This window comes from Mauremys reevesii, linkage group 4, assembly GCF_016161935.1.
Source record: "Mauremys reevesii isolate NIE-2019 linkage group 4, ASM1616193v1, whole genome shotgun sequence".
Taxonomy (NCBI): domain Eukaryota; kingdom Metazoa; phylum Chordata; order Testudines; family Geoemydidae; genus Mauremys; species Mauremys reevesii.
In genome coordinates this window covers 53,956,897-53,978,298 of record NC_052626.1, presented here as the reverse complement: position 1 = coordinate 53,978,298, position 21,402 = coordinate 53,956,897, and the positions used below count along the sequence as shown (strand labels likewise).

The following is a 21,402-nucleotide window of genomic DNA, read 5'->3' as shown; positions in this document are numbered from 1 at the left end:
AGAATTTGAGGCTGAAAGCCAACAGTAATGTTTGCTGCCTTGCATGGGAGTGAATTGCACTGCTTACACTGTTATTCTATTATCCATAATAATAATATGATTTGCAGTGCCTCTTTCTTTACTGGGCTAAGGTGTCTTTCACTATCTGCTATAATAAAGACTGTTTTCAAAGCCAAGAATTGTTTTATTGAAAAGAAAAAAACTTCCTTGACAGACAGACAGACACACAACATTTCATTAACACAAGAGGGCAAGGGTGTGGGTTGGTGAACTGTACAGTCACAAGTTTGCATATGCCATGTCTGGATTGCTGTTTAATGAATCCTGCACTTCAGGGTGCATATACTGCATGGTGATGGGGGTTGAATGCAGAGGGTAAGGGTGGTGGTAGGTATCAGGGCTGGTTGGGGAACGACAGGTGTTGGAGGCAGCTGGTGGTGGTAAGAGCCTGGATGCTGGGGAAAGGTGGTTGGAGCTGACATTGGGGCACAAGGCACAAAGGACGGGGCGGGTGGGGGAGTAGCACGGTAGTGCTCTGCTTGCATGGCAACGAGTGACTCTATAGACTCCGCTTGGCGCTCCAGGATGCTTAGCAGCCGCTCCGTGCTTTTCCTCTTGGCCACTGCATTTCTCTTGCGGGTCCTGCTTTCTTTCTCTCGCCACTCCTTCAATTCTTTTCTCTCTGTAGCAGAGTGCTGAAGAACAGTTTTCAGCATGTCTTCTTTGCTCTTTCGGGGATTTTTTCTCAAATTTTGAAGCCTCTGTGATGTTGAACATCTGGGCAGTCCAGTCAAGGTCACTGTACACACAGAAATGACAACATTTAACACGGGCAGCATTGTATCCACTATCTCCAGACATGAATTGTGGGAGTTCTCACTTGCAAGTTCTCACTTGCATTCTTTATCCCAAAAGGAAAACACAACAGAAGCCACGAAATGGTGAGTGAGGAGTGGGGCTTGAGTGAGAGGGGAGCTGGTTGCTTCGGGTAATCTGGAGTGCTAGAGGGGTTGAGTGAAGATGCAGATGCAGGGGTGATCTTATCTCCCTATCTCTTCACTAAAGAGTCTCCCAACATTTTTCACAGGACTTAATCCTGGAAGATGTTTCCCTACTGCGAGTCACTAGGGAACAGCGGGGGGCTCTTTTAGAGCAATGTGGATTCCGCCCGGGACCCTATGCGGCGTGCCTGTGTTCAGAAATGGTCCCCCCCCCCCTGGCCGAAGAGTGGCGCGGACGCGTCACCGTCACTGGGACAAGGGACACAGTGGCTCTGCCTATAAACCTGCGCAGGCATATTGCCCACGCTCTGGATGAAGCTTTTGCTGAGATAACTGAAGCAGATTACCGCGACGTGATAGACCACATCAACGGGCTATTCCACATCTAGACGCTGCCATGCATGCATCCATAACCCCCCTTCCTCTCCAGAAACATTTCCACCCAGAAAATAAAAGCCGCTTACCGGTACACCGCTCCTCTGCTTGTCCTTCTGCAACTGCTGGCTGCTGCTGCGATTGGGTACTTTCCTCCTGGCTTGAGAAGAGCTCCTGGCTGCATGCCTCCAGGGAATCTGCGGTTTCTTCCCCCATCCCAGGAGCTTCACTCGCGGTTTCCTCTCCCCCCCCCGCAGCCTCCTCCTCCTCCTGTCCCCCAGCCTGCTCAGAAGTGTCCATCGTTACCCTGGGATTGGCAGTGGGGTCACCCCCAAGTATGTTGTCCATCTCCAAGTAAAAACGGCAGGTCGTGGGGGCGGATCCGGATCTGCGATTCCCCTCTCGGGCTTTGTAATAGGCACTCCGCAGCTCTTTAACTTTCACCCTGCATTGTAGTGCGTCCCGTTGATGGCCCCTATCCAGCATGTCCCTTGATATCTGCTCAAAGATATCGTAATTCCTACGGCCGGAGCGCAGCTGTGCCTGAACAGACGCCTCACCCCAAACACTGATGAGGTCCTGCAATTCACCTGTGCTCCATGCTGGGGCTCGTTTGCCGCGTGGAGGCATGGTTACCTGTAACCTGTAACTGATTAACTGATTGCACTCCACACCTGGCTGCAGCAAACAGGAAGGAGATTTTTAAATTTCCCGGGGCATTTAAAGGGCGGGTCACCTGAGGCAAGAGCAGTAGAGTGCAAACTGATGTGCAGAGTGGCTGAACAGGAATTCTGGGATAGCTCCTTATTCCCTGGAGGACAGGTAAAGCGCTGGTGAGTGTCCACACCTGCTGAGCAGCGCTGGTGTCACCAGCGCTGCACTCCTTATACCCCAACCCGGATGGGTTTTCAGCCAGCGCTGCAACCAGGGAGTTGCAGCGCTGGTTGTGCCCTGCAAGTGTGGACGGGGTGTTAATTGCAGCGCTGGAAAGCCTCCACCAGCGCTGCAACTTGTAAGTGTAGCCAAGCCCTAGATCTTGTTCTGCAAGAATTGGCATTGTCCCCTGACACTCATGACCTACATGGCCAGCAGTTTGCTTTTGTTGATTCTCATGTGGAGCCTCTTGTCTTTTCTGGTGAAGATATAGGGTACCATTGTAGTAATTAACAACGAGTGACTTGGTGGATTAATGGAAGGAAGAAGTGGTCATGTGGTTGGCTACACAGTAAGCAATGTAAAATAATTGTTTTCCTCTGTTTTTGTGTCTTCTTCTATTTACAAGTTGAGGGTTGGATTCTAGCTTGAATTTTAAAATGAGGGGGGAATGAGGAAGCTTGCTAATCAGCAGGATGCCTGCTATTCCCCACTTCTTGTCTGAAATGTTCAGGAGGGATATGTTTTCCTTTCGGAGTGGGATCTTAAGCAACATTTCAGAGGTGGCTTCTTACCGTGAGAAATGTTGAACTTTATGTAAACAAGAAAGTCAGTGTATTTCTCCCTGTTAGGTGTGTGGAATTGTTTTCTTTCACTCCCAGTTCTGTTGTGTTAATACTGAATAAGCACAGACAGCCAGGCTAGTGGTGAAAGATGGTAAGCAAGCCTCAGGGCTTTTTCTGGTCAGCCTTAAACCTCTGATTGCCAGGTTTTCCTAATTTCCCATTTCCAGGGCATCGCTAGTGTGACCTTGCCTGCTGAATATGATGTTGTGGGTCTGCAAGATTCTCACATGCATTTGGAAATGAGCAGGCGGGCATTGTTTACAGGACGCCAAATGAACTGTGCACTTATAGCAAGTTTGATAAACACACATTTCCTCCTTTTATCAGTGAGATTGCAGAATGTGAAGTATGAGTTTCCAGTTTTACTCATTCCCTTCAAACCTTTTCCTGTTTAAAAACTGGGTCTCACTAATTGGATGCTGATCCGTTCCTAGGGTTTTTTTTTTTGTTTTGTTTTGTTTTAAATTCTGCTATTGGTAGTTGACTGTTTATTCCAGTACTTACCTAGGCCAGGTTTGGCAAACCGTCAGAAAGAAACTTTTCCATTTATTCAGCACAGAAGAGATTCATCCCTATGAATGTAAAATGAACACTAATTAACAGTAATGACTGCTAATCACGTTGCTTTTATACTCCTTTAGGAGCACTGCTATTATCCAATGTAGTTAAGTGAAATGCTTGTATATGAATCAACAATGCTGTATTTCTTCTAGCAGCTATTGCTCACAATCAAGCTTTGAATAAATTAGTTGGCTAAAATCGGCTTTAATACATTGCATTGCACAGGGAGGAAGTAACCTCAAGTATCTTGTTAAATACCTTGACTGTTTAGAAAGTTATCTACAGTACTAACATTTTGGCACTCAACATTGTAGTTAAATGGAAAAATTCATTAGTGTTCAAATCAATTTTGTAAAAGTTATCAAAACTTTTTTCTTGGATTTCATTAGAATTGCTTTCAAAGTGTCATGCATAGATTCAGTAATCTCAATAACAGCAGCATTTGGATCCAATTGCAGGCCTGTCAAAATAAGAATGGAATGTATCACTTAAGAAAACCCATTTCTTTGAATTAAAAGTACGTTTACTTTTTTGTTAGAAACGACATGTTCCTTAAATTATTAAATCCATTTGTATTATTCTAGTTTTTGTAGGATTATGTATTCAGTATATATATAAATATATAAAAAATGAGGTATTGTTAATACCTAGCAAAAACTCGTAGTTTATTTGCATGCATGTAGCATACCTACAAAAATATGTTGCCTCAGGAGGAACCTAAACAAAAATAAATAAATTAATAATTTGAGGAAGCAATAGATGAGTATTTGGTGTAGTTGTTAACTTAATACAGTGAAGCTTTATTTAACACTTTTCTGTCTAACCCTTGTCTTTCACTAGCAGAAAATAAGTTAAGATTGTGAATTTTAATAAACTGCAAGTATATGATCACCTTTAATAACCATACAACTTTGTTTTAAGAGTTTTAAGAAGTCAAGAAGTGTGTAATATTTCCAGATCTCTGCCCTATGGGCTTGTTCCAAAACCCACTGAAGTCAGTGAAAACAGTCTCATTGACTTCAGGGGCTTTGGATTAGACCCTGCACTTCCAAGGTCTGGTGAGGATGACAAAATATAGGATGAAGCCCCAGCCTCCTTTTCTAGCACACTTATATCCTCCTTTCTTTTCTCTTTGGATTGGTGCTAATCTTGGTTTTGATTTGCCTAACATGTATGCAGTGTAGTTGTAGCCATGTCAGTCTCAGGACACTAGAGTGACAAAGTGGATACGTCGGACTACCTTTACCAGAGCTGCAGAAGAGCTCTGTGTGTCTCCGAAGCTTGTCTCTCTCTGCAACAGAAGCTGGTCCAATAAAAGATACTACCTCACCCACCCTGTTTCTAATGTGACATAGTAATTTAGTCTCATGTTGGTACCTTTCTATTTGGATGTTTGAGTACATTTCTTTCCACGGTTATCTATATGTTCTAAGCATTTCTGTGAGCATGCATGTGGGTGAATGTCCACCAGGCAATGTCCATTAGCTTTTTTGTGCTAATTTTGGTTATTTGTGCATCAGTTGTTGCTAAACAGTTCTCTGCTTGATGTCTCCCAATGGGACAATCCCATCTGTTTGCTTGAGCATTTTTTCTTCTATTTTAGCATTTTTTCTTATTTTTCATTGCTTAATTTCTTTTTTAGCCCTTTGTTTTGGCCCTTTCTCCTTAACTCACAGGTGAAGCTAACGTTCATAAAAGGCCTCAAGAGCTTTGTCATGCTGCTGTCAAACAGCCTACTACAGATTTCAGTATTCAGTGTTCTCGGTTTCCTAGTTGGCAATCTCAATGTGCTTTTTAAGGACAAAAAATGAAAAATATTAAAAATACTACTAATGTGTGCTGAGGTAATTGATTTCTTTATATTGTTTACAATGCCCTCATAAACCAGCATTAATGTATATTTTAAAATTTATTAGCATTTAATGAAGCGTAATTGGGATTTGTTCTAATAAAATGTAATTGAGGACAGAAAAGCTTTAATCTAATTGAACAATAAAATATTTCATCACATTTTGTATTCATAAGCACTTATCTCTTCTAGGCTTCTTTTTATAAAGTGAATTTTACCTAAATATAGAATTAGTTATTTATGTAAGCGTACCATTTAATACTCCCCCGCCCCTCCAACTGATATTGTGTGTGTCTCTGTTTCAGTGTAGCAATAACTAGACTCTATTATGTTGAACTGGACACTTATTGTTGCTAAACAGACGCTGATCACTACATTTAAATTCATTTCTTCTTGAAAGGTTAGGATTTCATTTGATATATATTTTCCCAGCATTACCACTTTTAGAATAGAAATGATTGATTTGTAGCTGTCATTACAAAAAGGTAAAATATAGAATTGGCCTTTTAAACAAAACTGCAGTGAGAAGGTATTCTTCCTGTTGATAGAATTATAGAAGAATTGCATAACAGTCCTCACTAATTTTCATATTGATTGTGGCCAGGATTCCAGTAATAGGTTGCTGTTTGCAAAGGATAAGGAGGTGCTATGATTAGTTACCTTTTCCATGGGAAGCACTACAAAAGGAAATGCCAAATGTGTGCATTGCAATATTCCTCTCAGTCTGACAGTCTATGTGAAGTGTTTTTTTTTGTTTTTTGTTTTTAAGTCTAGTCTTCTTCAGAAAAAGAGCTTCTGTCCTTTGCTTTTGCCTTACTATTGTATTAGGCTTAGTATATTTGCATCCTCCCAACTTTGTGGTGTGTGTGGGGGGGGAGGGTGGTCTTTTTTTTTTTTTTTTGACAGTTTTCTCTTCTTGGGCCATACTTCCATTGTAAAGCTTCAAAACTGATACAACACTGCCCTCTATAGTTTGTCTGTAAACAGTTACTGAATGAATGCAGCCGGTGTGAGCATACAGGTAAAGAGCAGGATGTTTAGATTTATTTTTAGCTCATACAAGAGCCCATTTTTTTAAGGAAACATTTTATTTTTACTGGCTGCTTTACATTGAAGGGAATGAACAAAATAGACTATTCTGTCCTCTTTCAGATTTATTAGCTACTGCTTGTCATTACCCAGTGGCTATTCAGAAATTGTACCAGATATTAATCACAGTAATTTAAGATAGATGAAATTTTCTGAGCCATACAGACTGTTCTTGAATTTTTGTTTGAAGCTGAGCTTCAAAACAGAATAATTTTAAACTCAGACCCTTTGTGCTTATTACTTCTTCGTAACTGGATCTTGCATGGTCTGCCTGGAACTTATGCTTACTTATGAACTGGATACATAGGCTTTATTAATGATGATGTTTTAATTCACACAATGATTGAAGTATTTGTCATTCATAGTACTCATTTGTCTCCCAAACTCATTTCAAGTTTAAATTTTTTTATGTATCTCATTATAGCTTGTGTGCAAATAACTTTTTATTTTATGTTTTTTCCCCACTAAATGTGAAATTTATTGGGAGGTCTTGTGTTTACAAAAAAAAAAAACCCCACAACCAAAACCACCTCACCACTCCTAGGATACTATTTAAATATTATGTGCTAAAATAAAAAAGCGTGACCTTTTTAAAAAAATGTTTTAACTACAATTAGTTCCCTCTATAACAGCATCATAAAAGTCACTCTGTGAGAAGTCAAATGGCTTTATTTTATGATGGGGAGTGTTAATGTAAGTGTAGAACACACTCTTAATGCACTTCTATGAATTGAAAATCATAAGTCATTGCAGTAAATTATCTTTAATGATGTAACCATTGATGGCTATTCAAAACATTCCTGTATCTCTGATGATTTGTGTTAAACACATGATTACCCACATCCCTTGGTACTTTTGGAAGAGGTGGTGGAAGGGTAGATTAATGCACCAGTTTTCTACCTTTGAAGACCATTTTTACCGTGTCACAAGTGTTAGGAGTTTCATTTGTAGTAGATAGTATTCTGCATCACAAACCACTCTTGGCAGTGTTTGAGATCTGATAATAAATGAAGATGAAGACTACATTAAAATGGCACCTTCCGGTCAGAGGTGAGGTGCTTTGAGAGGGTAATACATAGAAACTTTGATTTTTGTCTACCTAGTTTATGGATAATCTCTAGCCTCTAGTCATAGCAGATCTTCACTTTTTACTAGCATTTGTGATTTTTATATTCTGAAATGCTGCTGGAAGAAGCAATTATCATGGCATAGAGCATGCACCAACTAATACTGAAAACACTCCCCAAATCTATTGTCTGTTGACTGATATGCGTTAGAGAAGTTAAAAGGACAAGGATGTATTTGTGAGCAAAGTAATTGCTAACACATTAGCAGCAAAGAATGAAGGAATGTTAAAATTCTGTTAAATAGGGAAATGGTTTTCCTTAACAGTTTAAATTTAACTAAATTTAGATTTTGTAAAGTGATTACACAGTTATTGCCAATATATACAATCACTTTTGTATATTTAATGTTTAATGTTTTTAATGTTTTCTTTGGGTTGAATTGAATCTTCTTGTTAATGATCTGATTTGGGGCTCTGCCACCTTCATAAACTTCATATAAAGGTGTTGAGATGTCCTAAATTTCAGTAACCATATTTTGTGGCTTTTCGGATAAAATCCATATCTACAGTATCTTTTCTTTTTTTTCCCTTTCCCCATATGATAGCCCAGAAACATATCAGAAGTCTGAAGTTGACATTGTGGATTGTTCTAATTTTTTTTGAGTAACCTTGCAAGCAATAATAGAGAAACGGCAGATGTTGGCCTGTAATGTTTTTAAGTGGTGGATTGCATTTCATCTGTAATTTGTGAATTGGTATTTCATCTCCATTTTTAATCTTTTGGATAGATGCTATCAATAGACCTTCAGCACTCACACTGTATTTAGGCAGAAGTCCCATTAAAGACAATGGGAATCTTGCGTCAGTATTGAAAGTCGATTTAGGTACAATAAAAACATTTTAATAATCAAAACTAATATGGCAGTTCTTTAATTGTTTAATAGGTAAGGTTCAGTTGCAATGAGAAAAGTGTTTAATTTTAAACTCTAACCTCCAAGACGGACAAGACGCTGTGTATTGAGAAAAAAATGGAATAAGGTATATTTTCTTGCAATAAAAGTACCAAATTAAGATTCAGTTTAATTAAAATAGTGATAAACGTAGATTACATTACTGGAGACAGTGAATTACGGCTGCTCTGTCTAGTGAGAGTCTGCATAATTTACCAAGACGATACAAAGAAGTGACAGAGCAGCCACTGCAGACTGTTTCAGGAAATGTCTTGTTTATTCTACTAACATTTCTTTCTTTAATTAAAATGTCAATGTTCATTTTACAACCCTCCACCAAAAAATACAACCCTCCTGAATACCTGCTCTCCAACCTCCCACCCCAAATTCTTTGATTTTTCATGTAGGTGGATTATGAGAGGAAATTGTTCTGGTTTCTGACTGAAAAAAACCTCATAACGTAAAATGTTTTTTAGAGTATATTTTAATTTTGTAGTCCATGAACACTTATTTTCAAAGAAATTACTAAAGATTAACTGCTAAATAATTTTTGTGTGTCCTTTTATGAAGCCTAAGCTGAGACAAATTTTCAAGGGTAAGATTGAAAAGGAGGTTTTTACAGACAAAAGCATTTAATTTCCAAAACTTAACTGTTTTAGAAGAGCAAAAGTTATGCAGATTGAATATTGAGGGTATCTATTTAAGATATTGTATTTCTATGCCCAATCAATTCCTTTCTTTTAGATTTTCAGTAAAAATGTGCTATATAGCAATGGCTATCAAAGCTTTGGAGAAGCACAAATAATAGTTTAAAAGTCAAATTCAAGATCTGAATGTGTGTGTGTGTGTGTATGTGTGTGTGTGTGTATATATATATATATATATATATATATATATATATATATATATATATATATATATATATAATCAGTGACAGTTTCTGTAATATACTGTGCCTTGCTGGTATACGATATAAAATAAAGCATTACATAACAACACAAAAAGAAAGATGACACTTCCCTCCCCCCGAGAGTTTGTGTCTTTGTTACATCCCTAGTGCCCCGTTTGTTATTAACTTGGAATTGAAGTTTACAGACCATATTGATATTTTTTTCTTTCTATGGTTTGAAGGAATAACATTTTTTAACAACAAAATAAAATTTGTAATGTTATGTTATACATGTTTTTAAAAGTGCTATGGGAAGTAAAGTAGTATTCTTAAGGCTGCAGTAAAATGACATTTACAGTTAGATGATGAAGAATGAGGGATGGAAGACCACTGAGTGCTTTTCCTCTTTCCCTGGTATTTCTTTTAATCTAGAACTATTTGTTCTGCATTCTGTTGGCCCCTTTTGTTGCTGTCTTCCATGTTATCCACAGGCCACTTGTTTTGTGTTCTCTTCCTTGTTCCCTAACTTAGTAAATGATTCTCTAGATAGCCAGTGGTGCTGCCTAGACTCTGTTTGATGTGGTTTGATACAAGACTTTTTTGTCATGTATTTCTTGGTGTCTGAAACGATACCATCGTATACCGGCAGGGCAAAGTGTATTACAGAAACTGTAATTGAAAGTAGATGCATTGAATTATCTAGTATAGCGTTGTCTCCTTGGTTTTCTTTAGCTTCCATGTCTCTGGCCCATGTGCTAGAACAGATAAGAGACCGCCCCCCTTGAATTTGACTTCTAAACTATTTGTGCTTCTCCGAATCTTTGATAGCCATTGCTATATAACTATTTGCCTCTCCTATTGAATTACTCATTCCTTTCCCTGTGTTCATCTTTTGTTCTGCTGCTATTTGTTTTTTTCATGTAAGAGAAACAATTCTCCTTTTGTCACCTTCTTTAAACTTTGTTTAGAGTTACTCCTGGTCTTCAGTTGTCAAGATGTTTGTGCTGAAAGTACCCCTGTTGTCTGTCACACCCCCATTATCTCTATACTACTGGAGATCAGATCATTATTCTTGGGAAAAGTCTATCAGTCATTATTTATTACCCACTAGCCATAGTGACTTATTCATTGCCTGAATCATCATTCCCCAAAGTATTGCTTTACAGAAATGGTGATGTATGCTGCAGAGGGAAGATCAATAAACGCTTTCAGAGCAACTTTTATTGTGAGACTTAGATCTTATTTTTTATACAAGGTCCATGATATTAGCTACAGAGTGGTTTTAAAATTCTGGCATTAAGTATTCTGCCCTCCCCAATGGAGAGACATTAATATGTTAACTAACTTCTGTAGAGCAGCAGCGACTGCTATAGTTAAGGTTGCTTAATGGTTTCATTCTAATTCTCTATTTTCAATCATTTATAATTTTCTGGAATTTTCATCCTTTGGGATGAAAATTTTCAGGCTTATCCCCAGCTCAGTGCTGATTGAATTATGTACAGTATACAATATACATTTGGTGGGTTCGCTCTGCACCTGTATGACACGCACACACACATCCTTACACTAGCAGGGCACAGCATTCCTATGGAAGTCCTCACCACTTAAAGGAAAAAAATAAGATATTTTGAGGAGTAGAACTTCCTTCCACCTTTCTGGAAGTGCCACTTTAAAGACCCTGAAAGAGATACTGCTGGTCAGTCAGCAAGCTGACCCGAGAAATATAATGGAGAAAGAGGCTCTGGCAATCACATATCTGTAACTACCTAAAAACAATATCCTGTAACGTTTGACTATCCAAAGTGTTTTAACAAAAAGGCACCATATCCCTTAAAATTAAATGCATCAAAGAATAATGCTTACCCATCACCAGTATATTCTCAGTCATTTAGCCAAAAATAGCAGTCATGTGCTTTCCGTTAGCATTTTCTTCTTTCTTAAGGTCCCACTTCCTCACTTTCAGAGCATCCAGTTCTAACTGGAATGGTGGGTTAGTGACACCTTTTGTAAGTAGGTGCTGTATTTGGAAAATTACATGAAAACATATTGTTACACGTGTGTCATTGTTAGGTTGAAAAGTTGAGCTCTCAAAAATTTAGATATTTCAGATTTGTGCTTGCCTGTGCAACTGTAATTCTGCCCCTTCTGTATCCATCCTGTACATTGAATGAGTCAGGACTGGAAAAAATAGTATGTGCTCATGTTAATAAAGTCTGTGTCATAATGCATATGTGCAAGGGGCCAAATTAAGGTTGTACAGTAATTTCTGGCACTTCATAACTTTTGAATTTTTGACTTTGCAACCTGAATACTGTTCTTTAATTTTAATGCAATTTCCTAGAGTTTATTAAAAGGAGAAAGGTAAAATCAAATGCTGTTATATGCATCTATAACAGCCCCCACATCACAGACATGGTTTGAACCCTGAACCTTCATTGTTGCATTGCAGACTTCTGCCACTTGATCAGCAGAACTAATTACTTTAGCAGATGACAGAAGATGACTGTTATCTCAGAAGTAGGAGATAGGCTACTTGGACTACGTGTTGGGTTCAAGGGGTGATTGGAGGGCTCCATGGCCTGACTGTCTCTCCCCCTTCCCTTACTACCATTGCTTCAGCAGCTCCAAGGTATTCCCACTGTGTCATCATGTGGTGTTGCTAATGTGATGGCATCAGTGTCAACCCAGCCTGAGAATATTTGTGTGTTCAGTAATTATTTGGCAAGCTCCCAAATTTTTCCCAGTTTGTCTCATCAAAAACTAATCAGAATTTTATGATGCAAAGAAAAGGCACTTCTCAGGCCTCAAGGCTTTCTCCCTGTCAGATTTCAAAGGCCTATTGCAAACAATGTAATTGGTGAAAAATGCTCCAAAAAAAGTTGCAAAAATCTTTTACAATGGAAGATATTAGGCAACAAAAATGTAGGGATTGCTGTCAGTTCCCCTTGTGATAAGTTCCATACTTCAATATTGAAAGCTCCCTTCTTTTGTGATACCTACACTTGACAATGGCTAGGCAGGTGATGTGTTGTGACCATGGCTTATTACACTTCTCTTCTTGACTTACTTTACCATTTACTCTGGCTTGGAGAAGCCCACGATTCTTTGCCACTCCTTCCAGTCTTTAGCACAGGTACATAGGTCTTGGAGTTCCAGTTCTTTTCTCTTCAAATGTCTCTTGACAGAGTCTATCATAGCCTTGGTCTTCCACATCTTTTCTTGCTGTGCTCTTCCTCTGATGCTTTCATTGCTGGTCATTCTTTTCCAGTTCTTATCACATGTCCAGCCTCCTCAAAAGCATGCTCTCCAGCCTCTCCATCACTGAGAGTCCCAAGTTCATTTTCCCCCTCTTTTCTTCTATGCATGCTCTGTCTACCCTGTCCTTGCCTGCCATCCTCAGTGTATTATTTTCTACTACCTGAGACACTGCTTCTTACTAATAACTGAATTTCTCACTTCTATCTTTTGCTTCTCCTTTCTGTTTGTTCCTACCTATTGTTTCTTGTTACACACTTACTTTGTAAGCTCTTTAGGGTAGGAACTCTTTTTTTCCTTATGTGTGTTAAGAGCCTAGCAAATAAGAACATAAGAATGGCTATACTGGGCCAGACCAAAGGTCCATCTAGACCAGTATCCTGTCTTCTGACAGTGGACAATGCCAGCCGCCCCAGAGGGAATGGACAGAACAGGTAATCACCAAGTGATCCGTTCCCTGTCACCCATTCCTAGCTTCTGGCAAACAGAGGCTAGGAACACCATCCCTGCCCATCCTCGCTAATACCCATTGATGGACCTATCCTCCATGTACTTATCTAGTTCTTTTTTAACCCTGTTATAGTTTTTGGCCTTCACAATATCCTCTGGCAAGGAGTTCCACAGGTTGACTATACGTTGTGTGAAAAAATACTTCCTTTTGTTTGTTTTAAAGCTGCTGCCTATTAATTTCATTTGGTGATGCCTAGTTCTTGTGTTATGAGGAGGAGTAAATAACATTTCCTTATTTACTTTCATTACACCAGTCATGATTTTATAGACCTCTATCATATCGCCCCTTAATCATCTCTTTTCCAAGCTGAAAAGTCCCAGTCTTATTAATCTCTCCTCATACGGAAGTCCCCTAATAATTTTTGTTGTCCTTTTCTGAACCTTTTCCAAGTCCAATATATCTTTTTTTAGATGGGGAGACCACATCTGCACGTAGTATTCAAGATATTTTATGTCTTCTTATCTCTCTCTTTCTTAATGATTCCCAACATTCTGTTCGCTTTTTTGACTGTCTCTGTACATTGAGTGGATGTCATCCAGAATGACTCCAAGATCTCTTTCTTGAGTGGTAACAGCTAATTTTGACCCCATCATTTTATATGTATAGTTGGGATTATATTTTCCAATGTGCATTACTTTACATTGATGAACATTGAATTTCATCTGCCATTTTGTTGCCCAGTCACCCAGTTTTGAGAGATCCTGTTGTTGCTGTTTGCAGTCTGTCTGAGACTTAACTATCTTGAGTAGTTTTGTATCATCTGCAAATTTTGCCACCTCACTGGTTACCCTCTTTTCCAGATAATTTATGAATATGTTGAATATGACTGGTTCCAATACAGAACCCTGTGGGAAACCACTATTTACCTCTCTCCATTCTGAAAACTGACTGTTTATTCCTACCGTTTGTTTCCTATCTTTTAACCAGTTACCAATCCATGACAGGACTTTCCCTCTTGTCCAAAGACAACTTATTTTGCTTAAGAGCCTTTGGTGAGGGACCTCATCAAAGGCTTTATGAAAATCGAAGTACACTATATCCACTGGATCCCCCTTGTCCAGATGCTTGTTGACCACCTCAAAGAATTCTAGTTGATTGGTGAGGCATGATTTCCCTTTACAAAAACCGTGTTGACTCTTCACCAACAAATTATGTTCATCGATGTGTCTGACAATTTTGTTCTTTACTATAATTTTAACCAGTTTGCCCAGTATTGAAGTCAGGCTTACCGGGCTGTAATTGCCAGGATCACCTCTGGAGCAGTTTTTAAAAATTGGTGTCACATTAGCTATCCTCCAGTCATTTGGTACAGAAGCTGATTTAAATGATAGGTTACAAATGGGGCCCCAATCCCTGCTTGTGGCCTCTAGGCATTGCTACAATACAAATAATAATATGAATCCATATTTTAAAGAAGTAATTTGCTTAAGCCTGCAAATGTTTTGATAGTGCATTAGTCGATGCTGTGAATACTATTATATACTATATGTTAAAAGTCCTTGTTACTGCCTCTGGTGTTTATATGTATTGACAGACCCTAACTTTTCTATGTCAGTGACTAACTTGAGTATAAACTAAAACACAGCCATAAAAACAGAAACATTTGTGAACTGGATGTGCCCCTGCTTGGAGAAGTGCACTTATTTGCTATTTTTATAAGTCATATATGGTTCCAAGATGTCACTTTGGAGGCAGTAAAGGATATTGACTATAAGTTTTGCCATTACTTGGATGTAAGGACTTTTGAAATGTTGTTCTATTTAAAAGGCTATAGAGTTCTTTGAATTATGATCAGAATAACATGTTGTGGAGCTGATCTTATCACCATATGAATCTACAAAGAACACAAAACCATTAGAGGTTAACGTTGGTTTCTTCTTCGAGTAGCTTTGCGTATTCCCACTTTCAGGACACTGCACCATGTTGTGGTGCCTTGTGGTAGAACCCTTTTCCTGCAGCATCAGTTAGGGCACTCTGGCAACCCGACCCATCCCTCAGTGTCCCTGGCATACTGAGGGCAAGGCTATATAGGGGGTGGAGCACCTGCCCCATGTCAGTTCCTTCCAACTGGGTACCTGAACAGATGTGAACTCCTCTCCTGTCTCTTCAAGGCTAGAGTCTTGTTTCTTCCAGAAAAATTAGTGTCAGCTTATAGTAAGTTAGGGAGTAGTAAGGGTGTCTCCCTGGTTTTGTGGTATAGCAGAACTGAAAAAGGCAAAAAGAGCCAGAGGTTAAAAGGTGTGCTTTCTGCCCCACTGTCTTCTCAATATCAGATGACAGTGTGCAGTGCCTGAAGTGTCTGGGAGTAGGCCCACTTACTTTCTAAGTATTTGATCTGTTGGAAATTCACCCCCAGAGCCCACAAGGGCAGGGAGATTTGTCTGCAACTCCTGCTTAAGGAAGGCCTTGAGTCTAGATCTTCTGGATCCATTCAGAATTACATTTCAAGGTTTGAAGAGTCAGCCTCGGCCCCCATGGCCTCTGTCATTTCCGATTGACTGAAGGATTCTAAGGATCCGCAGACCCTATTCGGCTTGGACTTGGTTCCTGTGGCTCCCTCAGTCAAGCCCCTGAAGTGATATATCCAAAACATGTGGCGATATATTCAGATTCCACTGCCCCACCCCAGTTCCAGAAGTAAGGTTGAGGACCAGTTTGGCTGCCCTCACTGGTGCCACACCTCCTGCATCACAGCAGTCTGACCTGCATGTAACCCTTCTGGCTGCAGGATGAGGATCGGTTCTGGCTACTTTCCCCAGATCCTGGAGGATGGATATAAGTGGTCCCTCTGAACTACGGCAATCAGCACCTTCAGTCTTGGATGCTGCAGCACTGAGGAAAAAGAAGCATAGGAACAAAACAGCCAAAGTTAGCAGTGCCAGTTCCTGCTCATCAGAGTTATCGGAACTGTCCAAATCTGAGAGGGGCACCACAGTTCCAAAGCAGAGACCTGTTCCACCTCGAGCTTCAGTAGCTAAGGAAATGAACCCATGTGTATCATCTGATCCAATGATGTCCAGACCTTCGGATCCTCTGTTGTTTCCTGACTTGGTCTTTGTGTCGGTTCCAGCAAGTTCTGTGACTGTGGCAGCCTAAGTCCACCTTTCAGCTCTGGTGCATGCCTCAGATCCACGTATGATGCTCACAGTACCTAAAAAGAAGCATGTATCCTCCGTTCTAGGGTCTTTGTCTCCCTTTAGGAAGAAGAGGCCAGATCCCATTGCTGTTTCTTTCCCAGAACACTTCCTGATCTCTCCTCAGAGGACCCCTGCAGGGCAGTGCTTAATAGTGCCAGGGCTGAGCGCTGGCACCTCTGGGCTAGCTGTTTCAGTTATGAATGTAAAAAAGTTGCTTGAGCCCAGGCACCTCTTTCATTACAAATTAAGCACTGCTGCAGAGTCTTCTTAAAGAGCTGCTTTTGTAGTTGGCTAGCCATTCACAGTCTTTGTTTAATCCTGAGCTGATGGTGTGAAATTTGCAAAAGAACTGAAGCTCAGCAGTTTCTCTTTGAAGTCTGGTCCTGAAGTTTTTTTGCTGCAGGATGGCTACCTTTAAATCTGCTATTGTGTGTCCAGGGAGGTTGAAGTGTTCTCCTACAGGTTTTTGTATATTGCCATTTCTAATGTCTGACATGTGTCCATTTATCCTTTTACGTAGGGATTGTCCAGTTTGGCCGATGTACATAGCAGAGGGGCATTGCTGGCACATGATGGCGTATATTACATTGGTGGACGTGCAGGTGAATGATCTACAACCCATCCTGGACAACAATCCTTCGCTTTCACAGGCCTTGGGAGGCAGGTCAGTCCTCACCCACAGACAACCCGCCAACCTTAAGCATATTCTCACCAGCAAGCACACACCGCAGCATAGTAACTCTAACTCAACCTCGATGCCAGCTCTGCCCACATATCTACACCAGCGACACCATCACAGGACCTAACCAGATCAGCCACAACATCACCGGTTCATTCACCTGCACATCCACCAGTGTAATATACACCATCATGTGCCAGCAATGCCTCTCTGCTATGTACATCAGCCAAACTCTTTGAATAGGAACATTTAGAAACTGACCTTGAGCCTTTCCTATCGCTGGATGAACATATGGGGAATGGCTTCAAACTCCTGTTCTTCTCAGGATGCTACGTAGCTCCACAATTTGTAATTCCTCGCCCTGCGGAAGAGATTTCCTACCCGGTATTTGATGCCCTCTGTGCTACTGCCAAAAGTAGGATATGACTCCCTATCCCTATCCTGGATAAGTTGTTACAATTGGCCAAATCTGCGTGGTCCAATCTCACCTCGTGTCAGTCCGTCTCTAAGAAGGCTGACAAACCATAGCAGATTCCCTCTGAAGGGTTCTCTTATTTCCATACCCACCCTGTGCCCAATTTGCTGGTGGTGGCTGTTGCTGGCCACAGGATGGGGTATAGACAATTACACTCCACCCCAGGTGATAGAGGGGAAAAAAGATTGACTCACTGGAGAGAAAAGTATTCTTTTCCTCATTTCTTGGTATCAGGGTGGTGAAGTTACAGGCAGTCATTGCCCATTACCAATTCCATATATGGGGGGAAATGTCGCTTTTTTCTTCAGGACTTGCCTGCTGACAGGAGATGGTTGGCAATTGCCATCTTATTGGAGGGTCAGAACATAGCTAAACATTCCCTTAGGGCCTCCTTCGGTTCTTTGGGCTTTGCTGCCAGAGCATTAGCTTTCCCTGAGACCATCAGAAGCCATGCATGGCTTATAGCCTCTTCTCCAGCTAGAAATAAGATGGAAGATCTCCCTTTTGAAGATCTTGTCAGTGAAAAGACTGATGATTCATTAGAAAAACTAAAGGACATGAGATCAACAACTTGATCTCTGGGGTTGATTCCATCTACTCGAAGGGAGGCCCTCCACTCCTTTTGTCAGATACCAGAGGCAGCACTACGCCCCGCCTTCGGGATCCTGTTTTTTTCTCTAGTCCAATACTCCAACGATACCATCAATGTGCAGCTTCACAGAACTACTATTGAAAGAGATATTTCAAACAAGATTCCATATCCAAACAGCCCACTTCCTTGTCTGTGCCTTTGTCCTGGAACAGCAAGCCTCAGTTTTGATGAGATGACAGAGAGCCAAGAACCAGCCAGCTAGCACTTTTCTATCCCTATCTTTGGAGACAGGCTAGCCCACTTCATCAACACATGGAGGCAGATTACATCAGAGCAGAGGTTTTAAAGATTGTGGAAAAGGACTATGCCATAAAATTCAAAAGACCCCCTCCCCAAAACTTCTCCTACCTGTCCCACTCTTCGGGGATGCCTCTCATGAGGCAATTCTTCTTATAGAAATAGAGAAGTTGCTTCTGATAGGAGCAGTAGAAATCCCACTTACTGAGGAGTCAGGGTTTTACTCTTGATATTTTCTGGTGCAAAAGAAGGATGAGGGAATTGGGCCGATACTAGACTTGAGGGAATTGAACAAGTATCTCTGCAATTCTGTATGCTGACCCTGACCTCCATAATCCTTTCACTGATGGTCCTGGATTGGTTTGCGACTCAAAGGATGAAAATATTGCAATTTGACAAAATCATCAAAAGTACCTTCAGTTTGTGCTGGCTGGGCACCATTTCCAGTACAAGGCTATTTGGCGTTTCCACAGCACCAATTGTAGTGGCATATCTGAGGAACCAGGAACTTTTGGGTATCCTAATTTAGACGATTGGCTACTGAAGGCCGCTGTGAGCAAGGACTGGTTGCACCACGTAGTCAGTATGACCAGTCTTTTCTAAGACTGTTTTTTCCTCAACTTCCAAAGTCGAATCTTTGTCCTACACAAAGGTTTCCTTTTATAGGCACCATATTGAACTCAATAGAAAAGAGAGCTTTTCTGCCAGAAGACAGATTTCTAAAAATGAGGCAATGTCTATTAAAGATTTGCAGTTGTCCTACACAGAGGGTAAAGTTCTTCCTGGGTCTCATGAGGTTTATGGCAGCCACTACTCCATTGCTTGTTTAAGAACAATACCCGTGTACCACTGGATATCCTAGGACTGCAGTTCAAGTTGGGATAGTCTTCAGTTACTGATCACCATTTGAGCAGTCAATTAAACGCAGTTAACTCACGTGATTAACTCAAAAAATTAATTGTGATTAATTGCAGTTTTAATCACACTGTTAAACAGTAGAATACTAATTGAAATTTATTAAATATTTTTGAATGTTTTTCTACATTTTCAAATATATATTCTTCTGTTTCTGATCTCCAGTCCTTGGAGGGGGACAAGAGTTTTCACCCCAACCTGTAGTCCCTTCTTCTGATGGCTTGTGTGATCAGACTTTGACTCTCTCCACTTCAGCAGTTAGGTTCTTCATCTGTGCAGGACGTATTAGTCAACACTAGAAAAAGTTCCACTGGAAACTGCTACCATCTAAAGTGGTCCAGATTTCAGGCATGGATGCATGAGAAGTCTGAGTCTCCTATATCAACTTCCATTCCTTGTGTTCTGGAATACTTAATATCCTTAAAAAATCAAGGGATGTCTGATGCATCGCTAAAGGTCCTTTCAGAGTAGCAGCCATATTAGTCTGTATCCACAAAAAGAACAGGAGTACTTGTGGCATCTTAGAGACTAACAAATGTATTTGAGCATAAGCTTTCGTGGGCTACAGCCCACTTCATCGGATGCATAGAATGGAACATATAGTGAGGAGATACATATACATACAGAGAACATGAAAAGGTGGGAGTTGCCCAACCAACTTTGCCTGTCTTACTTTACTTGATGGTAGCTAGCTGTGTGTTCATGTTTCAATTTAAAAGTTTATGAAAGGTTTATGAAATGCATATCCTCCTGTTAAAAACACTTTCCCTTCTAGGTACTTCAGTTTGGTTTTGACTGCTATTGGCTGAGTATGCATTTAATCATTTCTCTATCAAAATGGCTTTTATTATGACCATTATGTCAGCTAAGACAGTGAGTGAACTTAATGGACACATGGCAGAGCCCCCTTTTTATTCTTTTCACAAGGACAAGGTAGTCCTGAGACCTGATCCTCAGCTCTTACTGAGGGTGGTTTCTGATTTTTCACGTTAAACTGTTAATTTATAATTTATTTTCCCTAAACCACATTCTAACAAAGTGACTCAAAGCACTTTACAAAGGAGGTCGGCATCATTATCCATTTTACAGATGGGGAAACTGAGGCACAAGGAGGCAAAGGGACTTGCCCAGCAGGCCAGTGGCAGAGTGAGAATAGGACCCAGGTCTTCTGAGTCTCGGTCCAGTGCTCTGTACTCTGTGCCACACTTCCTCCCAAATAACATAGCATTTTGTCAAATGATAATGATAAAGGATCACAGAATGTTACTTTCTTCTTACACTGAACAGGAAACTTTATTAGAAACAGCACTGTTGCCAAGTCCTACCATTTTCTCACGAGCCTTGTAATATTTGGGGTTTATTTAAGAGTTCTTATCAACTTGATCTCTACCTTTAATCTTATGAACTTTTGACTTTATTCAGAATGGCCGTTACTTCACCTAAGATCTTTTTAACTGAAAAAAATTAGAGAAAAATATTTTGTATTTTTCAGTTTGTTTTGTCCGTTTGACAGCATGTTGAACATAGTATATTTTTTTGTTTCCCTTGTTGTTTGTTTGGATCTTTCACAACTCAAGAGTGGATGCATGCTTTTAAAGTGCAGGAAAATATAACTTTAAAACCACCCAAAAATCAGCATGGCAAATTAGGGGTGAGTTGTACATAAAAATAGTTTTAAAGTCTTCTTTTTGGGGGGGGGGGGGGGTTGGGGAGGTAGGGAGGAGGAGAAAAAGGGTTTCTTGCCTGGATTTGAAGTTGACTATGCCGCTTTAAACATCAAGTGTACTGTGCCTGAGATCTGATTATGAACAGAATAAAAGGCCTAAATGTATAATTGTTCTGATTTTTCTTCACTTATTGTTTATTATGAAGTTTTTGAGATAAAAGTGTACCTTAAGTTACTTAATACTCCTGCTTCTTAGTCTCCTGCTTGAAGTCATCATCCTACTTGTGACATCACAATTTGCTACTATGAAATAACGTATGGTGTCGCAAAGAATTGTGAGGAGGAATATGAAGGGAAAAAATGAATTAAAGAAAAGGAGATTCCATTTTCATTCAAATATCCTTAGTAAAGTAATGAGGGAAAGAACCAAATCCCTAAAGTTGTACACTTTTCATTATGGTTGTCACAGAAAATGTGGACTCTCTGGTCTTCATGTTTTAAACTAACAACTCTCCCTTTTGACATCCATTGAATCTAGAATGTGTGTGTGTGCACACAGGTGAAAAATTGAACAGACTTTACTGAGAGTTGTGACA

At 40.1% G+C, this 21,402-nt stretch overlaps 1 protein-coding gene and 1 long non-coding RNA gene across 10 annotated transcripts in view; one reads left to right on the top strand and one right to left on the bottom strand.

The window, feature by feature from the left end:
- DPH6 (diphthamine biosynthesis 6) overlaps positions 1–21,402 on the top strand; it is a 380,184-nt gene that overhangs the window by 29,039 nt on the left and 329,743 nt on the right. The window lies entirely within an intron of this gene.
- Positions 7,047–21,081, bottom strand: LOC120402831. The gene is made up of 3 exons (XR_005597315.1): positions 21,033–21,081; positions 11,143–11,296; positions 7,047–7,371 (listed from the first exon to the last, which is right to left on the bottom strand). It is a non-coding gene; the product is annotated as an uncharacterized LOC120402831 (long non-coding RNA).